The sequence below is a fragment of the Acinonyx jubatus genome, chromosome B1, assembly GCF_027475565.1.
Source record: "Acinonyx jubatus isolate Ajub_Pintada_27869175 chromosome B1, VMU_Ajub_asm_v1.0, whole genome shotgun sequence".
NCBI lineage: Eukaryota > Metazoa > Chordata > Mammalia > Carnivora > Felidae > Acinonyx > Acinonyx jubatus.
Genome location: NC_069382.1, coordinates 14,254,310 through 14,277,415, shown reverse-complemented (window position 1 = coordinate 14,277,415; position 23,106 = coordinate 14,254,310). Strand labels below are relative to the sequence as shown.

At 43.9% G+C, this 23,106-nt stretch overlaps 1 protein-coding gene across 3 annotated transcripts in view; it reads right to left on the bottom strand.

Annotated features, from left to right (window-relative positions):
* The window catches only part of STOX2 (storkhead box 2), a 269,212-nt gene that overhangs the window by 159,246 nt on the left and 86,860 nt on the right, over nucleotides 1-23,106 (bottom strand). The window contains exon 1 of one of the 3 annotated variants that reach the window (XM_053216275.1): nucleotides 5,997-9,965. The exons of the other annotated variants lie outside the window; for them this stretch is intronic. The gene's annotated coding sequence lies outside the window, so the exon portion shown is untranslated. Of the gene's footprint in view, nucleotides 1-5,996; nucleotides 9,966-23,106 lie in introns of those variants that run through there. 3 annotated transcript variants of the gene reach the window in all.

Below are 23,106 nucleotides of genomic sequence, written 5' to 3'. Positions count from 1 at the left end.
TTGACAAGCTCGGATACATTTTTAAATGTTTCTTTTCAAGTACATCAGGATTTTTCACACTCTATAAAGGGGGAGGAGAATTAAAGCAAGGTGCCCATTCAGTCGTTCCATTGTTTGTTTTTTTTTTTCTTTTTCTTTTTTTTTTTTTCCCCCTTTGGAACGGAAAGGTCACAGGACTGGAAGCCGGCAGTCCTGGATTCTGGTTTTGGCTGGGCTGCTAATTAGCTGTGTCACTTTAGGCAAATTGCTTCATCTTGGAGGGCCTCGGATTCCTTTTCAGCAAGATGAGGGAGGAGGTTGGGCCAAACGGAAAGCCCCCCACGGTTCAAAACACTATGATCCTATTTGTGAAGCTTGAATTCTCCCTTGTCTCCTTATCCAAAAGCGGGAGCAAGTTATTCTCTTTGACTTAAAATTTCACAGTGAGCTAAATAGAAAATAGGTATATACATCAGCAAAAAGGGATGTGATTTAAAGGCACACAGACATTTCACTGTGAAGTTATGCTTTACCTTTGAATGGCAAAAAGGTTTCTTGCTTCCCCCCTAGAGAAGAGTACGGGTGTTTCCACCTAGCTTTAACATGTTGACAAATATGTAAATACACATACGCACACACTCGCTGGCCTGAAGGAATATTACGGCAATTAAAATAAAGTCCTGGATATCAAAAAGATGTTCTAGTCTTTCGGTAAACTAGGAAAAAAAAAAAAAAAAAGGCCGGTCAGTTTGATAAAATAATTTGGATTGCCCAGTAACGGCTGGGTTTTAGGATCTGACTTGCAATATCAAAGTCGTAAAAACACAGAAATTGATTTTCGTTTTGATTACGAGCTCCTATAGAGCAGGAGCCATACTGGCTTTATTCCCTTCAGAGTCTAAACTGTCTGCTGGGCGGTTTGAGACTTCGCCATAAAGGCTTTCCACCCACTGGGCCGGCCATCTCTCTCTCGACACCGCCACACCAACACTCACAATTCTCCCCCCCCCCTCCCCCCCAGCGTCCTTCCAAGGGCTGCCCTTCGAATCTCATTCTGTGGACTTCCAGGTCTGGCTCGCCCAGCGCCCCCACCTCCCACATCCCACGTCCCTGTGGGCCCTGGCCGTCCTTATCCTCTTCGATCACAACCAACTTAACTGGGTAAGTGCCTGTGGCACTTCTAGACTAGCTCTGATGTCACCCCGTTCAAAGCCCTACACTCTCACAGCACCACGGTCCTGCCGTATTGTATCTGCCTGTTTACACAGCTGCCTCCTGCTCTCAATTCTGCAGGGACCAGAGTTAAGAGAGGCCTTAGAGGGTCACATCTGTAGCCCCAGAACACCCGAACGGCAGTGGAGAAAGAGAGAAAATGGACAAAGGGCAACCATGGTGCTAAGCGAGGTGCTGCGGACATCCCAAGAAGTGATCTCCATCATCCTGAGACCCCACCTTCCTCAGGGATGCATCATATGACGGCGTGAATGTACAATAACCACCAAAACGTGGTCTAAGTAATCTTATCCCTCATGAGGGAAGGAATTCTGAAGACTGAGAAAGTCAGAAAGATCTTCCTACATAAAAAGAAGGGTGTGCGTGTGTGTACTCATGTGCGTGCATGCGTATGTGTGCGTGCTCATGAGTGTGTGTGTGTGCAGGCACTAGGAACCCACTGATGTTTTTTCTTCCACGGAAGAAGAGCCAAAATGAAAAAGCGTTTTAAGAGGGATACGTAGCAGTGATATATAAATACACTGAAGTGGCATAGAGATTAAAGTACAAATTATTTCCAATAATTACACAGCCATGAAAAAATCACTACAAATAATTATACTTATAGATGTGGAAAAGCAATCACAGAGGTCAAGTACAAAAAGTAGGCTACAAAACCATATAGATAAAAAAATACAATGTGTACGATACTTTTCTTATTTTTATATATGAGAATATCTAGATATACAGGAGGATAAATATCAGAGCGTTAAATGAGGATGTTACCTGAGCAGTGAAATAGGCGATTTTTCCCTTCCTTCTTTTCTTCCTTCTTTCTCTTTATCTGTATTTTCTAACTTTCTTTTCTCCCATGAACACGAACCACACGGGTAATTTTTTAAAATTGCCTCTGAATAAGTAAATAGCCCGTTTATAAATATTGAAGAGTGCAGGAAGGAGGTGGCAAGGATTTGGCCTCAGGCAGTGGGGATGGGAATGGAAAAGGAGGCCGGGCTGAGAGCCATTACAGAGGAAGAGCTGACAGAAAGGGGACCAGCACGGAGCGCAGTTAGTGTGGAGGAAAAGATCGTTTCCCCTGGACATGTCTGCTCAAAGGCGTGACAGGTCTTCCAAGAGAGACGGAGGTTCAAGATGGAAGGGAGGGCTCGAGGTGGCCGTGGATGCAGGAGTCACGCCCCGCCCCGGGTCAGAGCAGGGGCCCCTCCACGGGGCCCACGGGAGCCGTACTCCCGGCAGGGCAGCCCTCGGGCCGTGCGGAGTTGAGCTGTCTGCCGGTCTCCCTTCCTCACTAGACCATGGACTCCAGGAGGCAGGGCCCAGCTGACCCATCAGCACTCCACCCTAAATGCCTAGGTCAATGCCTGGGGCATGGCCTGTGCCCAAGAAGTGTAGGAGGAGTGGCTTGCTGCATCCCCCACGGGGACAGCTGAAGCAGGGAGAGGCAGTGACACGTCTGAGGGAGAGAATGAGGAGCTTGGTGGACAGACGCTTGGGAAATACTCGCAGAGGCGTGGGAGGGACAGTACTGCCTACAGAACAGATGCAGAACCCGGATGCAAAACGCGGACAATGCAACTTTCCGGAAAGCACCAGAGGGGAGTCGCAAAACAGAGAAGGAGACTAACGACGACCGCTGGGTAGACCGTCCGAGGGAACAGGAGAGGTGACCAATTACGACGTTACTGGTGACTCGAGGGAGAACGGTTTCGGGAAGGAAAAAAAAAGGAACGAAAGCAGGACACACACTTTTAGGTTGTGTAGAGAAGACGTAAAATAACACAGCTCAAGGAGCAGCTGAGTCAGGGCAGAATCCTTCAAAATCTGCCTAGTGATTCCCATGTTTCTAACTTCTCCTCCTGTGCTCAGTTCAATTAAATCTCAATTATTCCAACAACCGAAAGGAGGCAGTCGTCCAGGGTGCAGCGGGGGCTGGCCGGGCGGAGCCAGCACCCGCAGGAGGCAGGAGGCAGGGGGACACCCCTGTGTGATCTCCCTGTGCTCCGAACGCCCGAGGGGCTCCCAGCTTACACCGCACCATTTAGCTCTAATTACACGCTCAGATCATTCGCTGCTGCTTCCTATGTCCTCTCCCCTCATTCAGATGGCAGGCCAAACCGTGGGGACTTTCCATAGTACAGTTCCCGACGGGATTCGGTAGTTGCCGGTTTGGGTCAGTGCCAAAGAGAAGAGGGCCACAGACATCAGTCCACACATGCAATAATTGTTAAACACCACACGGCTGCAAAAAAGACTCTGTCAAGGAGCACCTTGACGTCTTCCTCCCCTATGACACCCCACGACACTTGGGCCAGGGTCATCGCCCCCCACCGTCCGTGCCAGCTAGCTGCAAGGTGACGTTCCAAGCTGTGAGTCAGCTGGGGACACGTGGCTGGGAGCAGGGGTAGCCTCAGTCAAGGCGTCTGTGGGCAGAACCCCGTGCCTGGTTGGGGTCCCAGGGCGTGCGCTCGGAACGGTTCTATGCGAGGTCCACCTGTGCGGCAAGACTTTCCGGGAACTGGTCAGGGAGGCTCCCGGCAAGGCAGGGCAGGAAAGCCCAGACCGGACGCTGACTCAGAACAGACCTGCCAAGGCAGCTGCGGGCCTCAGCTGAGCCTGCCCGGCTCCCGACCCACACTGGAGCCGCTGGGAGCACCCGGCATTCCCAGAATCTGTGCGCTGACCTCAAGGTTCCTACGGAGCTGGCGCCACAAGGCAGCCAAAGTGCCAAATGTCGCCTCAGAAAGCAGGCAGGATGGAGGTGAAGGGCTCGCACTTGTCCCCCACTCACACGCTTCCAGGCAAACCCCGAACATGCCTCAGTGCGCAATTCCAGCCATACCTCCTGCTGAAGGAAAACCCGCGGCTTGCTCACGGGTATTTTGCAATAGGAGAAACCAACGATGCCTATGGAGCACTTTGTTTCTTAAGCCCGAAGATGCTCACATACACATAAAAACTGTATCGTGAACATAATCATAACAAACTTTGCCAGAGGTTTTCCCACGCTGAGATGGTTTCAAACTGTATGCCGAAAGTACGAACGTTGGTTTTTCTTCAGTAACGAGCTTGGCTTTCCAAGCTACCCTTGCTGGAAAGTTACACTTTCTAGCAAGAAAAAAGTGAACATGTGGATATTACATGAACGTTTTCAGGACACTGGGGTCCATTTAATATACTGAAGCAACAATTTATCAAATGGGACCCCAGAGTCCGGCCGCATGGCCCCTTTCACATATGCTGAACGGCTCCCCCAAGACTAGTCTATGGAGTAAGAATCTGCATCATTAATTAAAGAACTGGTACGGACTGTACTAACTTGAGAACACCCTGTTGTAGGAGAGACCGGAACGCACACTTTAATTACAAGGTAAACAGTTGGGATGAGCAGTTTCCAGAATTAAGCACTTAAAACTAATGTGTGTGATTCAACTTACTTGCTTAACCTTCTTGTACAACAGGTGTGGGAATTGGTTGTGTTATTTCCACTCTCCCTCACTTTAATTTGGCCAAATGTTCCATCGTGAATTATTCTGTGAGTTTTAGATTAATCACCAAAGGAAGAACATCAGGGTGAAGCATTTCTTGCTTCACATTAAGGTTTCTGGGCTTGTCAGAAAAGAACAAATCTATCCACGGAACATTTCACATCCAAGACTCGTCTGAGCCTCGAAGATTTGAGATGTTAATGTTGCCAAACTAGCCAAGAATTGCCAAGTATTATACTAAATTCATATGCACATTAAAAAACACTCCCTGTTTATAAACAATCTTCCATATGCGTTGGACAGAAAAGTACTAAGTTACCATTAACTGTCTGACTTCTGCAATCTGTCGTTAATTGCTATTTTCAAGTTTAAATTATTCCATTAAATTTATTTCCAGGGCTCTATATCAAACTCATTTATAAGAACGTTTCTATTTCCCAGTGAGATGTCAAACAATTTACCTAATGGTTCCATTTACATAGGATTTAACTTTTTATGTAAACATTTTAGATTAAGTAAGCCTGTCTTATGCACTGCTTATTATTTTAAAACATAACGTTCACTCCGTATGGAAAAGAACAAACTCTCTCCCCTTTCTACCCTCTCCCCGCCCCCCAGGAATCTAGTTTTTTTCAAGGGCTACGGTTTAGAAGTTTAGGTCTAAGTTCTCAGAACAAATAGAAATCCTAATTAAAGCACACGCATGCATACACGCACCGTCTGAAGTTTGTGTGTTTTATGTTTGGTCTCTATGTAGGTCTCCGCTGTAGGGAATTTTGCCATTGGCCCAAATTATAATGTCAGGCGAACATGGGGCAAAAAATTAATCTGAAGATATTTCATGCGGGCCCATCCGGAAGTACCTTCCTTTAGATAATAAATAGCAAAGTCGTAGCTAAGTGAACTATGACAGTGATGGACCAATTCATTCTTCCAAACACTTAAAGGTGTTTCATGATGACCTTTCCACAAGTTTCTGGAAAGAACACAAAAACACATTTATGAGAACCATCTGAAAGTGGAGAGCAATTGACAAATAATTCTACATTTACAGGGAAATCATGAAAGTATGAAGGCCTGGTATAGTAAAAGTTTACAGCAATCGTATCTCCTACGTGAGGCGCCCACATAACTCCCCCTAATGTTCCGGATTTTGGACAAATGAACTCTTAGTGCCACTGTCGCCAGAAAAAAAAAAAAAAAAACTGTCATGTTTTATGAAGTATTGTATTTAAAAATTCAGACCAATCCCTGAGTTTCTTCTGTCTAGCAACATACCCCAGAGTTCAATATACTTACTCTCCAGTGCGGGTCCTGGTTTCTGGTTTTGCAAGGGGTCTGTAAAACGTACAGATGGTAATAATCTGTGGCTTACTTCAAATCCTGACGACTGCTGCTTTATTCTCTTGATTTCCTTTGGTGCCAAAGATGTCGTTCTTTTCCAGAGTTACCGCACGTTAACTGAAGCTGCTGTCAACATTTTATTTCGTTCAGCATTTCAGGCTTCCTGATAGCTAACTCAAACATTAAAGATAGCCATGCTCTGTGTATTTTTCAATCTTCTTCTTTTTTTTTTTTTTTTTCTTTTTCCCCCTCGATGGAAGGGTGCTGGGTTCTCCTTAAGCAGCACAGAGGTTTAAAGCTGAACGTTTCCAGACCACATTAAAATAAATACTAATGCAATTCATTTCTTCCTTCAGACATTTCTTTCCTTCCCTGGTTGCTCTGGCCGCGTTAATTTTCCCACACTCTCCTGTAATGGTGAAGGGCTTGTCTGGGCAAGTCAGATAACACTTGGGCAGGAGATTAAAAGCCCACACTGAAGTCATTAAGTACCTACGGGGCTGGGCCCTGAAATCCACTCAGCACAGCCTCCAAACACTGTCACCTTGACTTGAAAAGCAACTGGAGAATTGTAACAACTAAGACAATCTCATTTGGGCTCTGCCAGGCCCTCGAACCACCTGTATTTCATATAACAAAGCAGTGCTTCAGCTCTGAGGCCAGAACAAGGAGGAAATGCCTTACTTTTATTTCATTTCACCTTCAAGTCTGTGTACAGTGAACCACAGTCGCGGTGTCTAACTAGGGTGGCCCCAAGTCCTATGCTGCCCAGAATAGCTCCCCGACACTGCCTTCCGTTCCCAAAACTGTCCTGCTTTCATCAATTCTTGGTTACCTTGTCTATAGCTTTTGACCTCAGTTCTGGAAAGTTCTTTACAGTTGCCACATGTGTCTGAAAAACACCTCTACCCTCCAAATCACAGTTTTAAGTAACTATTTAGCCATTGTGACTGTTTACAACTTACACCTTGTAGGGGCACCTGGGTGGCTCAGTCGGTTAAGCATCTGACTCGATTTTGGCTCGGGTTGTGATCTCACAGTTCGTGGGATCAAGCCCCGAGCCTGCTTGGAATTCTCTCTCTCCCTCTCTCTCTCCTCCTTCCCCTGCTTGTGTTCTCTCTGTCCCAGAAGTAAATAAACATTAAAAAGAAGAAGAAGAAGAAGAAGAAGAAGAAGAAGAAGAAGAAGAAGAAGAAGAAAACTTACACCTTGCTCCTACCTTTTACTGACACTGAGGCCTCTTACATCAACTTATAAAAGCATTTATTTTACTGTATACATTTAGGTATATTTGTTTTTCCTTATTCATATAAGTCCTTAACAATCCACCTTACACAGAAGACTCCTTCACGCCTTACTGGAATGTTCCTTCCAAGGCACAAGGTATGGTATGATTGTTAGTCCAGAATAATTTTGTTGTGGGTATGATAAGGCAGCACCTTCCTCTCTCCCATTTGCTGCCTGAGTAAAACATGAAGGAGAAAGTAGCAACATATTCTGTTTTTGACATTTTTAAAAGAAATCTCAGTATGGAATCTTGGGGGTTTTCCATAAATAACAATTACTGTAAATGGAAGTCCTAAAGAATAATAAACAGAAATCCTTGCCTGGGGGTTGGGAAAGATGATAGTCTCCAATTTTTTTTGGGGGGGGGGGCGGTCCTTGAAGAATTTAAATAAACCTCTTAGCATAAGAAAATGCAGATATTTGGGGAAATCGGGAATAACTGAAAACATTAGGAAAGAAAAATCCATCAGAAATCTGAGGGATCTGGGAAACGAATTCATGGGGCAGTAAAATGAATAAGAAACAATCACCGCCATTTGAGGGAAGGGCTTCTCCTTTGTGGCACATAAGCAAACGGCGTGCGGAACTCTCTCCATGCTTTCTCCCCCTCCCGTCTCTCCGCATCATTATCCCGATGTGGATGACTGCAGCCTTTATTCTACTCTCTCTCCCAAGTTCCAGTCTCATATGGCCCATCACGAACATCTCCACCTAGATGTCCTATATGTATGGCTCAGGCTCGAGGGGTTTTAGCTTCAAAAACGACTGCTGCCTCCACATTCCATATTTATAATAAGGCCGGCCACATCCACTCAAGCGCCAACACCGTCTTCCTCTCGCAAAGTCCCGTACATGCTATCTCCAAAATATTTCCTGTCTCTATCTCCTATGAAGCTACATCCTTTCTTCCGTCCCCAACTGGGACCAGCTGGCCCCGGGGCATAGTAGACGTGGTCCACTCTTGCATTCCCACACCAATCCCACCCTAAAGCAGAAGACCTTTAGTTCAGCTGAAGCCAGCTCTCCCCCGGAGTCCTACAGCAGGTGGCACAGACTGACAGTCCCTCGCTAAGGTCCCAGTTTTAATCCAAGAGCTCCTGGCTCCCTAAACCCAGCCTGCCTCCGACCCTCCAGTAACAGGGCTTCACCTCCAGGCCTCGTTCCCAAGCTCCTGTTTTGGTTTGGTGATTGTGCAGTCCATTAGGCTCCTCCTGGGTCTGGGACTCCTGCCCGTTTCCTGGCTTGGCCCCGAAAACCCCTTCCCTCACCTCTAGTTCAATGCTTGGAACCTGCCGGCCTCTGCCACACCGTGTTCTTACCCAGAGTGAACTAGTCGTCGAAGGGCCTAGAGATTGCCACACGAGACAGAAACCACCTGTCGGCTCAAACACAATGTAAACTCCCACCAAGCAAAACCCAGAGCCGGAAACCAGGCACTCAGCAGAATTCTATTTGCTCCATCTGGGCCCTGACACGGGTTCTGGGCTCCTGTCCTAGCTTTGGACACACCACAGGCTTTGGCTTCTTTTGGCTCTGAGTTGACTGGTTTTACCCCTGTTATATGACCGTCTGGACATTTTGTATTTCCGATCCTCATCCCTAACCTTCCAATTCCCCCAGTAACTATGGCAGCCTGCTCCCATCTGGGCATGGTCTAGGACAAAGCAGCCACTCCCCACCTTTTTCTCCCAGTCCCTGCCTATGACCACCCACTATCCACTGCCTACCTAAAATCTACCCTTCTTTTTTCCTCCTAGTTTACAGGACCCTGAGCCATTGATCTCTCAACAGATAGGCCTTGGAAAGGGTCCTAAGGAAAGGGTCCCATGGTAAATCTCAGTTCTTTTGGCCAGTGGCTGATATGAGAGGGCGTATGACCTATTCATGGATAATTAAATATAAGAAGTCTACTGAGAGGGATTTCTGTCCCAACATTTTTTTCTAAATCGCCAGGAAAAGGCCCGTGCCAACCCTCTGCCTTGAATGCACAGGAAATATCTGGAGCCACAGAAGCCGCTTTGAGATTAAAAGGCAACAGGGGAGGATGTAGGAGACAACAGTCTAATGACACCGGAAGAGAAAGACAGATGGGGCCTGCATTCTTGACAGCATCATTGGGCTATTTCTCTAGCTCCTGGCTGTCCACCCCAGGTTTCTTGTTATGTGAGTCAAATAAATCCCTATCTGTCTGAGCTAGTATTAGCCAGGCTTGCTGTTAAAGGTGACCAAACACCATTCCCCTAATAGAACAGACACATGAGTGGCATAACCATCTAGAAAGACTGTACTCAGTGTCAGGGCCCAGGTTGGCTTGTTCAATATCCCCCACTTCCTTCTCCCTTCACCTCATTCAATCTCTCTCTTCTCCAGTTTGCTTTCTACCAAAGGTAGTAGTAAGGTAGCATTTTGCACTTCGCTCATACATGTGTTTTCTTTTATATGTACAATACTTTAAAGGCACATGAGTGACATCAGTGGTAACAGTGGAGTGGGGAATTGCATGGGCTGGACCCTCCAGGAACAGCTAATAAAAACTGTCAAAATCAACTTCATCCCAAACCTGGAAACTAGTTAAATGTTTAAAGTAATCAGGTGAACACACAATCAAGAAAAAGGTGTCTAAATATCAGTAGGAGAGGGGTGCCTGGGTGGCGCAGTCGGTTAAGCGTCCAACTTCAGCCAGGTCACGATCTCGTGGTCCGTGAGTTCGAGCCCCGTGGCAGGCTCTGGGCTGATGGCTCAGAGCCTGGAGCCTGTTTCCGATTCTGTGTCTCCCTCTCTCTCTGCCCCTCCCCCGTTCATGCTCTGTCTCTCTCTGTCCCCCCAAAAAATAAATAAACGTTAAAAAATAAATAAATAAATAAATAAATAAATAAATAAATAAATAAATATAAAAATAAATATCAGTAGGAGAGATGTGTGGTGTTTTAACGTACCCTAGCTCCACGTCCCCCAACCTAGCTCAACGGTGGCTTTGAAGACGCAACCCACTTGCCTGGTGTGGGTTCCCGGTGCTGGAGGGAGCGGCACAGACCTTCTTTCCAAATAATTATGGTCATTTGTTTGGGCCTGTCTGGTAGATCCTTGAGGACTGGTGCAAAGGGCTTATTTTTATTTCACCTAATCCAGATCCCTCCCTGGGTAAAGAAGTGAGTACCCAAGGGGCATTTGTCAAATATATTAAAGGCAAATGAATTATCTGCTGCCACTAGGGGAAAGGGATACTCTTTGTTAACAGACACACCAAAAAGCCTAGGAGAAAAGGCAGGGAGTGAGATATTTTGGGAAATAAGGACTTTGAAAAGCTCCCACATATGACTGAAAATCAAATAGCTCATACACATGCCCAGGATAAGGTACACGCTCAGAAAAGACCCTGATCTCTCACTTCTACCTGACTTCCAGGCTCTGAGCAAACCAACAGGAAACAAAGGCTAAGGCAGAGTTGTAAACTGCACGGCTGAGTGTTTTTTTAAATTAATTAATTTATTTTGACAGAGAGAGAGCGCAAGCAGGGGAGGGGCAGAGAGAGAGGAAGAGAGAGAGAGAGAGAGAGAGAGAGAATCCCAAATAGGCTCCCCGCTGCCAGTGCGGAGCCCAATGCGGTGCTTGAACTCAGGAACCGTAAGACCATGACCCGAGCTAAAATCAAGAGTTGGACACTCCACTGCCTGAGCCACCCAGGTAGCCTTGCACAGCTGAGTGTTGAAGGCATGCCCCAACACACACGGCCTACTATGTGTTCTTCTTTTCCTTTTTAAAATGTTCTTCTCCTTCTCCTCCCCCTCCTCCTCCTTCTCCTCCTCCTTATTATTTATTTCTTTGGCTTGTTTGAGGTATTTAAGGAAATCTCTGTCAAACTGCTAGCTGATCGCTAAGCTTTCAGTGACCTTACGTGACAAAAAATACAGACTTCCCAAAATTTGTTCAGAAAAGTCACTAAATCACAAAAAGCAAGAATAACCTGTGAAGAGGAGACAATCTGATTTCCCAAGTAGCCGCATTACAAGTATTCAAAAAATCCAGTTTTCAACACAAAATTATAAGGCATGCAAAGATACAGGAAAGTATGGCCCATACACAGGGAAAACAAAGAAATTAACAGAAACTATCTCTGAGGAAGCTCAGATGTTGAACTTACTAGACAAACTTTAAGTCAATTATTTTAAATATGCTCAAAAACCTAAAGGAACCCATACACTAAGAACTAAAGGAGAGGTGCCTGGGTGGCTCAGTCAGTTAGGCATCTGACTTCAGCTCAGGTCATGATCTCACGGTTTGTGAGTTCAAGCCCCACGTTGGGCTAGGCACTATCAAAGCAGAGCCTGCCTGGGATTCTCTCTCTGTCTCTGTCTCTCTCTCTGCCCCTCCCCCACTTGCACTCTCTCTCTTGCAAAACAATAAATTAAAAAAAATACTAAAGGAAACCATGAAAACAATGTCTCACTGAATAAAAAATATCAATAAACAAAAATTGTAAAAAAAAAAAAAAAGGGAGAGGAATTCTGAGAAGTACAATAATTGCAGCTGAGTTCAACAGCAGATATGGGCAAACAGAAGAAAGAACTGGTGAATCTGAAGACAAATCAATTGAAATTACCCAATCTCAGCAGTAGGGGGGAAAAAAAAAGAATGTGGAAAAATGAACAGATCCTAAGAAATTGAAGGGACACCACAAGCATACCAGCATATACATAATAGGAGTCCCAGGAAGAAAGGAAGAAAAGAGGTAGAAAGAACACGTTAAGTAATAATGGCGGAAATGTTAATCTATATATTCAAAAGCTCAATGGACCCCAAGTATGAAAAACTCAGAAAGGTCCACAATGAGACACACTGCCATCAAAGTATTGAAAAGCAGAATTTCAAAAGTAGAGGGAAAAGACTTGTCCCATACAAGGGATCCGCCATGTGATTTTTTTTCCTGTTAGAAACCATGGAGATCAGAAGGCAACGGGATGACCTCTAAGGGCTAAAAGAAAAAAAATACTATCAGCCAAGGGTTCTATATTCAGCAAAACTATCCTTCAAAAATGACCAAGAAATTAAACATTCCCAGACAAACAAAAACTAGGAGAGTCTATCGCTAGTGAAATACCCTACAAGAAATGTTACACAGTCCCTCTTGTTGAAATGAAAGGGGACCAGCAATAACCTGACCTGCATGGAGAAATAAAAACACTAGCAAAGTCACTACACAGGTAAATATAAAAGTCAGTATTAATGTATATTCACTTATTTCCTTTTTTTCTGTCACCTAAAAGACAAATGTATAATACAATAATCATAATCTATGCCAAGGAGCACACATGGTATAAAGATGTAATTTGTGACAATAAAGCACATGTGCACAAGAGAAGAATAAACCCACAATAGGGTGAGAGGCTGTGTTCCTAAAGCAGTGAATGATAACAATCCCCAAGGGAAGACATCCTCTCCTTTCGCCACATCCCCTCTGCTTCACTTGTTACCTGGTTGGTATTTACAGGCATTTGAATCTGCAACTCCCGTGTTTAAAACTTCTCCTAGATGAATCATACTTCTGCATAGGGACCCCAAATGGTTCTTCATTTCCTGGCAAATAAAATTCAAACTTCTTTTTTTTTTTTTTAATGTTTATTTATTTTTCAGACAGAGGGAGACAGAGCACGAGTGGGGTAGGGGCAGACAGAGAGGGAGACACAGAATTGAAGCAGGCTCCAGGCTCCCGGCTGTCAGCACAGAGCCCGACGCAGGGCTCAAACCCACGAACCGCGAGATCATGACCTGAGCCAAAGTCGGACGCTCAACCGACTGAGCCACCCAGGCGCCCCAAATTCAAACTTCTTGATCTGACATCATAGACTTGAAGTATTTGTCTCATTTCCGTCTTTCTGGCTTCACCTCTAATAACTCTGTTACTATAACATGGCACATTCTATATTACAGATAAACAAAACTGCTGACTAGTCCTATTTCCAATCTTCCCATGCCCATTCCCTACCCGGCTTAAACTTTACTGAAGCTTCTCCAGGGCTAGATGGAAAGACCTTCCCCAGCTCCATAAGTGTAAAGTCCATCCAGCCTGATTCCAATGGTATTCCTCTGTCCATCCCCCATCCAGAAGCCACCTCTCCCTCTTCTGGACTCCTGTATCACTTCTGCTGTACTTCTCTGATTGTATGTACTGCTTTCTATTTTGTATTTAGCCGTGGTGGACATTTCTTATTGTTCTTTTTAGATTGTCAGAGAGTCATCTCTGCAGCTTACAAAGGTCATCCGATTGGGAATCTAAGGAACTGCATTAGAGACAGGCTTGGGTGAACTATTTTGTTTTCTAGGTTCAGTTTCATCATTAACATAAATGAAACAACGTCTGCTTTATGAGATTCTTGTGAGAATTTAATGGTGTTATTCGTAATCATTAAAGTTCATTTTACAGATGAACTTTATCTGTGAAGTTAACATTTTAGCCTGGGGCCAGAGTCCACAGTCACATTTATGCCCAAACTATTTATTTATTTATTTATTTATTTATTTATTTATTTATTTATTTACTTACTTACTTACTTACTTATTTATGTTCAATAAATTTTTGTGGAATGAACAAACATGCTAATTCTGTGATATGTAGTTGAATAATTTAAAATAATTTAGAGGAGTTTTTATCAATGATTTTAGCATCCTATCCACAATCTCTACCAGAGGTAGTCAATACAAGAATTTTTTTTTTAATAGATGCAGTTAAATGACTCACCTTGACTTTTAACATAGCAACAACTTATTTTACTATGAACATGACTCTTTTTAGTCTCCCTCAAGGTAAAAACTTTCTGAACCCAGAGCTATTTTTCACAATTCAGCAATCAAGTTGTCAAACAAAAGTGAGAGAAGAAAAACTGACTGCATCAGGTATAGTGAATACCCAATTTTATATTTTTTACAGATTTTTAACACAGAAAGATTAAGTGAGGGGCGCCTGAGTGGCTCAGTCGGTTGAGCATTTGACCCTTGATTTCAGCTCAGGTCATGATCTAGGGTCGTGGGAAGGATCGCTCAGCGTGGAGCCTGTTTAAGATTCTCTCTCTTTCTCTCTCCCTCTACCCCTCTCCCACCCGCACTCTCTAAACAAACAAACAAACAAAAAAGAGGGTGGAAGAAGACCAAAAAACTGGCCGCCATCCTAGTAACTACTTGTGAAGGTATGTGTCTTTTCCAGAGGTTGATATTCCTGAATACACAACAAATATAAATTCACCAAACTGAATAATAATTTTGTAGGCTTAGATTAGGAATTGCAGAGGGGGATAGATGAAATTCAAGAACCAAACAATTTCTTCTCAAAATTTTATACCTTAATACTCCGTAAAATTGATTATTACAGTATGATTTCATATATCTACCTACATATGTATATGCAAATATAGATCGGCATATATTAACACAAATTTATTTTATATATATATTTTTATAATATGTCAGTGTATACATTAATATATATTGATATACACTGAGGGAAAACAAATGTACAGAACTATGAGTCAACTATAATTACAATTATTAGAAAATACATTGGCATATGAAGAATGCGGAATAAATGTATTATGCAGTAATGGATCGGCTTTTCCTTTTTGAATTTCTCTCATGTTATTACCCTATAGTAACTAAAATTCAGACAAGAAAATTTAGAGTTTTTGTTTATGTGGGGGGGGGAGCAGATTTTTTGTAAAACAAAACAAACAAAATAAAAACCACTCAAGCACTCAACCTAGTGTACTCAGTGGGTCTCCACTTTTGAATACAAAAAAAATTATAGGAATATATTTGTAGGGGGCCTTCAGGAAAATTACTTTTCTTCTGCTAACGTTATACACAGTTTGTAGTTTATTTGCAAAATTTAAGAACTGTGAAAATAACTGACAAATTATGGTCTGTATTTTTAAATGTGGAACAGAAGAATTCCTTAGCACCAAGTTTGGAAACAACCAAGAATCCTTGTGTTTGAAATAAAACTCCAAATAAAACACTGGGTAATTAATCTTTTTCTTTTTAATACTGGTGCTCTTCTATTTAAGGAAAGGATTATAAGTTTGGGTTGCATTTTTTTAATAACGCTCTCTAAGAAACATTTGCTTTGCTTTTCTTGGTTTTTTTTTATGTTTATTTATTTTTGAGAGAGCGAGAGAGAGAGAGAGAGAGAGACAGAACATGAGCAGGGGAGGGACAGAGAGAGAGAGGGAGACACAGAATGTGAATCAGGCTCCAGGCTCTGAACTGTCAGCACAGAGTCCCATGCGGGGCTCGAACCCACAAACCGGAGATCATGACGTGAGATGCTTAACTGACTGAGTGACCCAGGTGCCCCTAGAAGCATTTGCTGTTTATAAAAAGAAGAGTAACATGTGTGCTGATTATTTTAACAGGTTTACTTCATTTGATTTTTCAGGTGGACAATCCGATAAGACACTCACTTAATGTCATTTGTCTTGTTTGTTTATGTGTTTCTGCTCCCTCAAGAAATCAGGAAACTAAGAATGTTTTAGCCCCCGGACCACATTAATGCCCTGTAATGTTTCTTTGTGTCACTTAATGTTTAGTGGTTTAAGATACATCTTTAATGGTTAAGCATAAAAGAAATGGCTAAAGTGCTCACAGATACATTTGTTCTTAAGTCTGAAACTCACTCAAGACCTTCCTGGTCTACGGATGACCCACTCCTGCATCACTGATACTTACATTCTTTGTCCACGTATATACTTGGCTCTAGCTGTTAGCTGTCAAATTCTATTTACTTTCCACATGAAATGAAATATTTAAAAATATCTGTCAGTAATTCTTCAAGAATTCTCCCAGAATACTAACACGGAGAAAAAGTTCTACAATGTCACGAAACAGTGGACTTCCGTGGGTATTAGCATGGTGAGTTGGAATTCACCTTTATACATGCTTTTTTCTTAAAAGTGCCTTCTTAAATTTTACATTGAAATCCACTGAGACTTCAGCCAAATGAGTTGCTTTAAGCAATTCTTCCACCTTGTTGATGAGACTGTAGAAAACCCTAGAATTAGTACACGAAAATATGAGTTCCACGAAAGCAAGAACTTTGGCCATTCCTTTCCCTGCTATGTCTTGACCTCACACTATAATGCCGGGTATACAGTAGACACTCAATAAATGTCTGTCACGTATCTGTTGAATTTGTAGAACTAAATCACAAGGATTTCGTGGTCAAAGAATTGCAAATAGAAATGTTATGCATTTTGCTGTCGACAACAACAACAAAAAAGATTTTTCATGATTACTTTCTGAGGTTGAATCTCTTAAATTCTGAGCCTCTCACAGGACCAGATAAAGCATCGTTTAGTCAATGTGGCTAGCTCACCTTGCTGGCACACAGGGGTTGTTGCGAAGCACAACTCAGGTAGTAGAGTCCATTTAGTAAAGTGTCATTTAATGACACTCGGTGACAACCTTTTCACCTGCAGAAGGGCATCCCGCTCCAATAGGTAAATGACAGTTCGCTTCGCCTTGGCAGAAACAAACTCAGTACATTTGAGCCTTCGAACAGCCTTTCCGTTTATAATTAGTAGTACTCACACCATCGTGGTGTCATTAGATTCTATAAATAGAAATGCGCCTCCTGTGCCCTTTTTTTGTTTTCAGTCTCTGCCCTCATTACTTGCAACTCCCAGCTTAAAGTCCTAAGACATTTGCTTGGCCCTGTAAGTCTCCAAACGGCTCAAGGAAATGATATCACTTGGTATCGTAGATTCTCTGCCCCTGACCCCAGTAGACCACTGACAGAACTCCCCTTCCTTTCCCTCAAATTATTCTCAGAGCTCGATCTGGCTACCTAAAGACAAACAGTAAGGCGCCTGGGTGGCTCGGTCGGTGAAGCGTCTGACTTCAGCTCATGATCTCGCGGTTCACGAGTTCAAGCCCTGCGTCGGTCAGTTTCTGTGCTGACAGCTCAGAGCCTGGAGCCTGCTTCGGATTCTGTGTTTCGCTCTCTCTTTGTCCCTCCCCTGCTCTCGCTCTCTCTCTCTCAAAAATAAATAAAAAAATTAAAAAAAAAAAAAAGAAATAGCCAAGGTCTGTATTTGGAGCAAAATTTAAATGAAATGCGTGAGGAAATCTAATGTAATATTGGGTGGAGTAACTCTCTTCCCGGGGATCATCTCCTCACCATTTGGCACTGGCTGTCCTGTCACTGGTGTGGCTTCTGGGTCCTCACTGCCCACTGACTGGCACCCTCCCGTGGGACCAGCCTCACAGGAGCTCTCTCAATGACACCAGTTCAGACCACAGGCCCCTTTTCCTCCCATGTCTCTCCCACACTGGGGAACCCCTTTCCTCTCCTGCAGCAGCCCTGACCCTTCCAACCCTGGGGTATACACCTTTCGGCTCCAACCCCAGGATCTTCCCTATCCGCTCCAGCCACAGGAATCTTCTGCTTTGAACTTATTCCTGAGCGGGGAGGGGCTCCTTACTCCAGCTTCAACCCAAACATCCCTTTGCTTGTTTGTTTTATAGGTTAGGCTCCAAGTAGGTGTTAATTTGAAGAAGGGATTCTGTCATTAAAAAAATAAATATAAGGATAAAATCCAGAAACCATTGGTCTACGGTGCTAATTTTGGTAAACAATCAGTTACTGGATTATTTCATGTTTAGTCCTGTCTTGCAAACCAGATATGGAGGCTCCTAAAGGGCAGAATGCACCTTATTTTTTGTAGGTGTCCCTTGGAATGCAGCATAATGCTATGTATGCCGTAAGTGTTCTAGAAAATAAAGCTGAGTGAATGAATTTTCCTATTAGAACAATATATAATACAGACACCCCCCCTTAAAAATGAACATTGGGGTGCCAGGAATTTCTATATCTCAGTTTGGTTGGTTTTACATGGTGTGTGTGTGTGTGTGTGTGTGTGTGTGTGTGTGTGTGTGTGTAAAATCACCGAGCTGTGCACTTAAGTTTAGTGCACTTTACGTGTTTTACTGTATTATGTTAGCCCTCAATTGTTAAGCAAATAAACACAACTTAAAAGTAAGAAAAAAACATATTTGGGGTGCCAGGTGGCTCAGTCGTTTGAGTATCAGATTCTTGATTTCGGCTCAGGTCATGATCTCACACTCTGTGAGTTCGAGCTCCGCATCAGGCTCAGTGCTGACAGCTTGGAGCCTGAAGCCTGCCTCGGATTCTGTGTCTCCCTCGTTTTCTGCCCTTCTCCTGGTTGCACTCTCTCTCTCTCTCTTTCAAAAATAAATAAAGATTAAAAAAATTTTAAAGTATGTAAAAATAAAAACAACTAGCTGAGCATGGAAGCTGCTTAGGGTTCTCTCTCCCTCTGCCCCTCCCCCACATGCGGTACGCACACGTTCACACACTCTCTCCCTCTAAAATAGAGAAAAGAAAAAGAAAAAAACATATTTGCCCCACAGGCATTAATCGGGACCATATTATATTCTGGGAAAGGCACTGCATTCCACGTTCACTCCCCAGTCACCTGCTTTTGTGACTACATGTGAGGCACTGACCACGCATCTCTGACACTAACATGGTCCTTGCTCTCACCACGTTGACAGTCACACGAGGGGGCTAAACAATCGCAGTCAGGACTGATGAACGTGCACTGAACCAGTGACATGATGGAAACGTCTACTTCTACAACTCAGGGATGTTTACGTGCCGACTTTCACAGTGTGAGTGGAGAAGCCCAAGTTGGGATCCAGGATCCTGTCACTTCTTTGGCAGATGGTCCTGCTCATCTGGCAACTTCCCCGGGTTCCTGCCCCAATCTAGCACCTCCCCAGAAGGCGGGGATGGAGGGAGATGGACCCGGCCACCCAGGGGCCGCTGGCCTCACACTCCTGACGCGCTGGCCAGTTCTGCCATCTTTCCGCCTCCTCTGTCCTCCAGGTCACTTCTCCTGGTGCCACATGGAGGGAGATGATGGGAAGGAAAGAGGAACAGAAGTCCCTGACACCGCACGCCTATTCTGTGCCAGCAACTGCACTGAGAAAGGTCTACACTGTTCTCTCTAATCCTCAAACTGTTTTTTTTTTAATCCTCAAACTTTTGTCAGACTGTGTCACCCTCTCATGCATAAGGAAAATAAAGATTATAGGGGATGAGTGGCAGTGAGGGATGGGGCTGAAACTGAAATTCAGGTCTGGGAACCGGGACTGGGGGGTGCCCCAAGAGTTCCTCCATTCAGGAAGTTTAAGCAACTCTTGGGGACCTACGTCAGCCCTTTTTTATGAGCCTGCAAGAATGAGAAGGCTGCTCCCAGACCAGCCTCCCCATGTCCTTCCCCATATCGAACTGAATTGTAGAGGCCAAGTGGCCACTGGGTCCAGGCACCTGTATTCCAAGCTTTGAGGAGATAAACACACTTGACCTGAAGGAAGTGGTTCTACAAAAGCAATTCCCAAACTCCAAACACCGTAAGAAGCTACAGCCTAGAAGAATAATGCCATTTCATAAATGTGGAGATATTCTCGAGATGCAAGTCTCAAAAAAGAATGGAAGGCTTATCCTGAATATTTGCTAGGATCAGAAAATGACTTCAGAGGGGCACCTGGGTGGCTCAGTCGGTTAAGAAAATGACTTCGGAATTTCTTGCTTTTTTTTTTAATGTTTTATTTTATTTTTGAGACAGAGACAGAGCATGAATGGGGGAGGGGCAGAGAGACAGGGAGACACAGAAGGTGAAGCAGGCTCCAGGTTCTGAGCTGTCAGCACAGAGCCTGACGCGGGGCTCGAACTCACGGACTGTGAGATCATGACCTGAGCCCAGATCGGATGCTTAACCGACTGAGCCACCCAGATGCCCAATTTCCTGCTTTTTTAAAAGTTGTTTTCTATCAGCCATATCTTGTAGTCTCCCTACATGAGTCTCTGCCTCAAACACCATTTCAAGAAAGCAAACTTTAAATTTTAAGATGCTTTATTTTAGACAAATCTAGCCAGTGCGCCGAAGAATTAGTTTTAATTTCCTAACCGATATAAGCTCGTCCCTAACGTCCTACAGAATTGAACATTAAATGACTGGGAGAGAATGGTGACACCTCTAGAAGAAGGAAAAAGAATTTACCCCCTAAAATCTCCCCAACACTTAAACCCAGACACAAAATAGCAAGATCAACTATGACACAGCTGGCAGGATATAGGAAGCTGAGACAGCAAACTCTGTTATCCAGCCTCCAAGATAAGATTTAGACAAGTGCTTTTCAACTACCCAGGAGGTTGTAGGAAGTAGCGAGATGTGACAGTTACACGGGACTTCAGTGACAGGCCTACGTTCAATCTCAACTCTGTCACTAACTTGTGATGTGATCTTGGGCAAGTCTGCCCAACTCCCCATGCTTCCAGTCTTTATCACTATGAGGGGCGGGGGAGGCATCTTACCATAACAAAACTGGCCAGTTGACAGGGTTGCTGTGAACAGCAAATAACACAGCAGTTATCACACACACACACACACACACACACACACACACACACACACACACTATACGACTGCCAAACATCATTACCATCATGGGAATATAGCTGTGCTTGGGGTGGTTGGACAGGACGAATACATGACAAGTCATAAGATGCAAAATTCTGCATGGGTATTTACTGACAGAAGTAAACTTCAACCTGCATATCCATTGAGGCACAGTAAAACCTTGGTTTGTGAGCATAAATCATTCCGGAAACATGCTTGTAATCCAAAGCACTCGTATATCAAAGCAAATCTCAAGAACCATTGTCTCAGTTGTGATCATGTGACATTTTGCATCACGTACTACTTGCATTGCAAGACATTGCTCATTTATCAAGTTAAAATTTATTAGAAATGTTTGCTCATCTTGCGGAACGCTCGCTGAAGAAGTTACTTGTAACCCAAGGTTTTACTGTATTCTCCTTGCTTCCGAGTCTTTTCCTTCTTTTTCAAAAAATTTGTAAGTTTATTTATTTATTTTGAGAGAGATAGAGACAGCATAACTAGGGGAGGAGCGGAGACAGAGAGAGAGAGAATCCCAAGCTCACAGTGCAGAGCCTGATGTGGGGCTCAAACTCATGAAACCGTGAGATCATGACCTGAGCCAAAACCGAGAGTCGGATGCTCAACCAACTGAGCCACCCAGGTCTCCCGCATGTCTTTTCCTTTTCAGTTCCTCTTCTTGTCTTTAAAACCTACTGCTCAGCTCAGAGGGAAACAAATTGGGATTTGACTTTTTGGTGATGATGTGTGGTCTTGACAAGAGAAAATACAGGAATTCACTAACCCTCTGAGAGTATTAATTTCAGTTTTGCACTTCTATAAAAATGGAAACAAAGAAATTAGAGAGTGTTATGGACTGAATGTTTGTGTCTCCCCTCCCAGAAAAAAATTCCTATGTTGAAGACCTAACTCCCAACATAATGATATTTGGAGGAGGGGCTTCAGGAATTGATTAGGTTAAAATGGAGTCATGAGGGTGGGGCCCCCCATGAGAGGCTTCTTGTCCTTATAAGAATAGGAAGAAAGGGTGCCTGGCTGGCTCAGTCGGAAGAGTGTGTGACTCTTGATCTCAGGGTCATGGGTTTGAGCCCCATGGTGGGTATAGAGATTAATTAAATAAATAAAACTTAAAAAAATAAAGACTAGGAAGAGAGACCAGAGCTGGCTCTCTGTCTTCCATATGAGGACACAGCAAGATGGCAGACATCATCAAGTCAGGAAGAGAGCTCTTACCCAGAACCAACTCTGCCAGCAGCTTGATCTTGACCTCCCCAGCCTCCAGAACAATGGGAAATAAACTCCTGTTGTTTAAACAACTCAGTCTATGGTATTTTGTTATGGCAGACTAATACAGAGCTGATGCAAAAAATAGAAACAGAAATGATTTTTTTAAGGAGGCATTGTTAACAGAAAAGATTCAAAGGGGAGGGGTCTGGCATTTGTAGAAGGCCTAGTGTGGGGAAATAGGTTCAAGAATTCCTTATACTTACATAAGCGGGTTAGAAAAAAGTTTAGGGTGGTAAAGCTGCCACCACAGGGCAAAAGTGCCCAACGTTAGTTAGCGAGATACTGTGATGGGATCATGAGAAACTTGTTATATCACCTTCAAGAAATTACTTTCCATCTGGTGCCAATGTACCTTGATCACTAACACCACTTGCCTCCCAGACCCTTTGCTTCTTACTCACACAAGTTAATGATTACTATCTGATTATTTTCTTCATGTTCACCACGTGTGTAAGATCTTGAGCGCTCAACGAAACCCCTGTTCGGGACTCTTGTCTCCTCCCGGACATTAGCCTCTCTTGTATTCAATCCTGCATCTGCTCTCTTGCTGGACAGAACACCAGACTCATAGTCTGCGACAACCTAGGACATGCCACATGCTGTTCCTCCTCTCTATCTGCCACTCAGTGAGTACTTACTAAAGGCATTGCAAATATCCTCTGATTTAATCCTCACAGCTGTTGTGTGAAAGTGTTCTTGTCCCCACATGACAGATGAGGGAACCAAGGAAGAGCTGGGTTCAGCAGAGAGCTCGGAGTCTTTCCAGAATTAAGCTGCAAAGATCTGGGTCCACCTCTGCCTGGGGGGGGGGGGGGGTGGCAGGGTGGCGGGCAAGAGGGGAAAGTGTCTACCCTATCTCGCCATCTTTGAAGACCTCACAAGACTCAGGAGGTGGGTACCTGCCCTGCTACCCACTTTATAGGTAAGGCGTGGAGACTCAAAGGGGAGAATCACATGGAAACTGAGCCTGTGTCCTGACAGCCTTCTTCTCCACCTTACACCTAGCTCAGGCTCCTCCC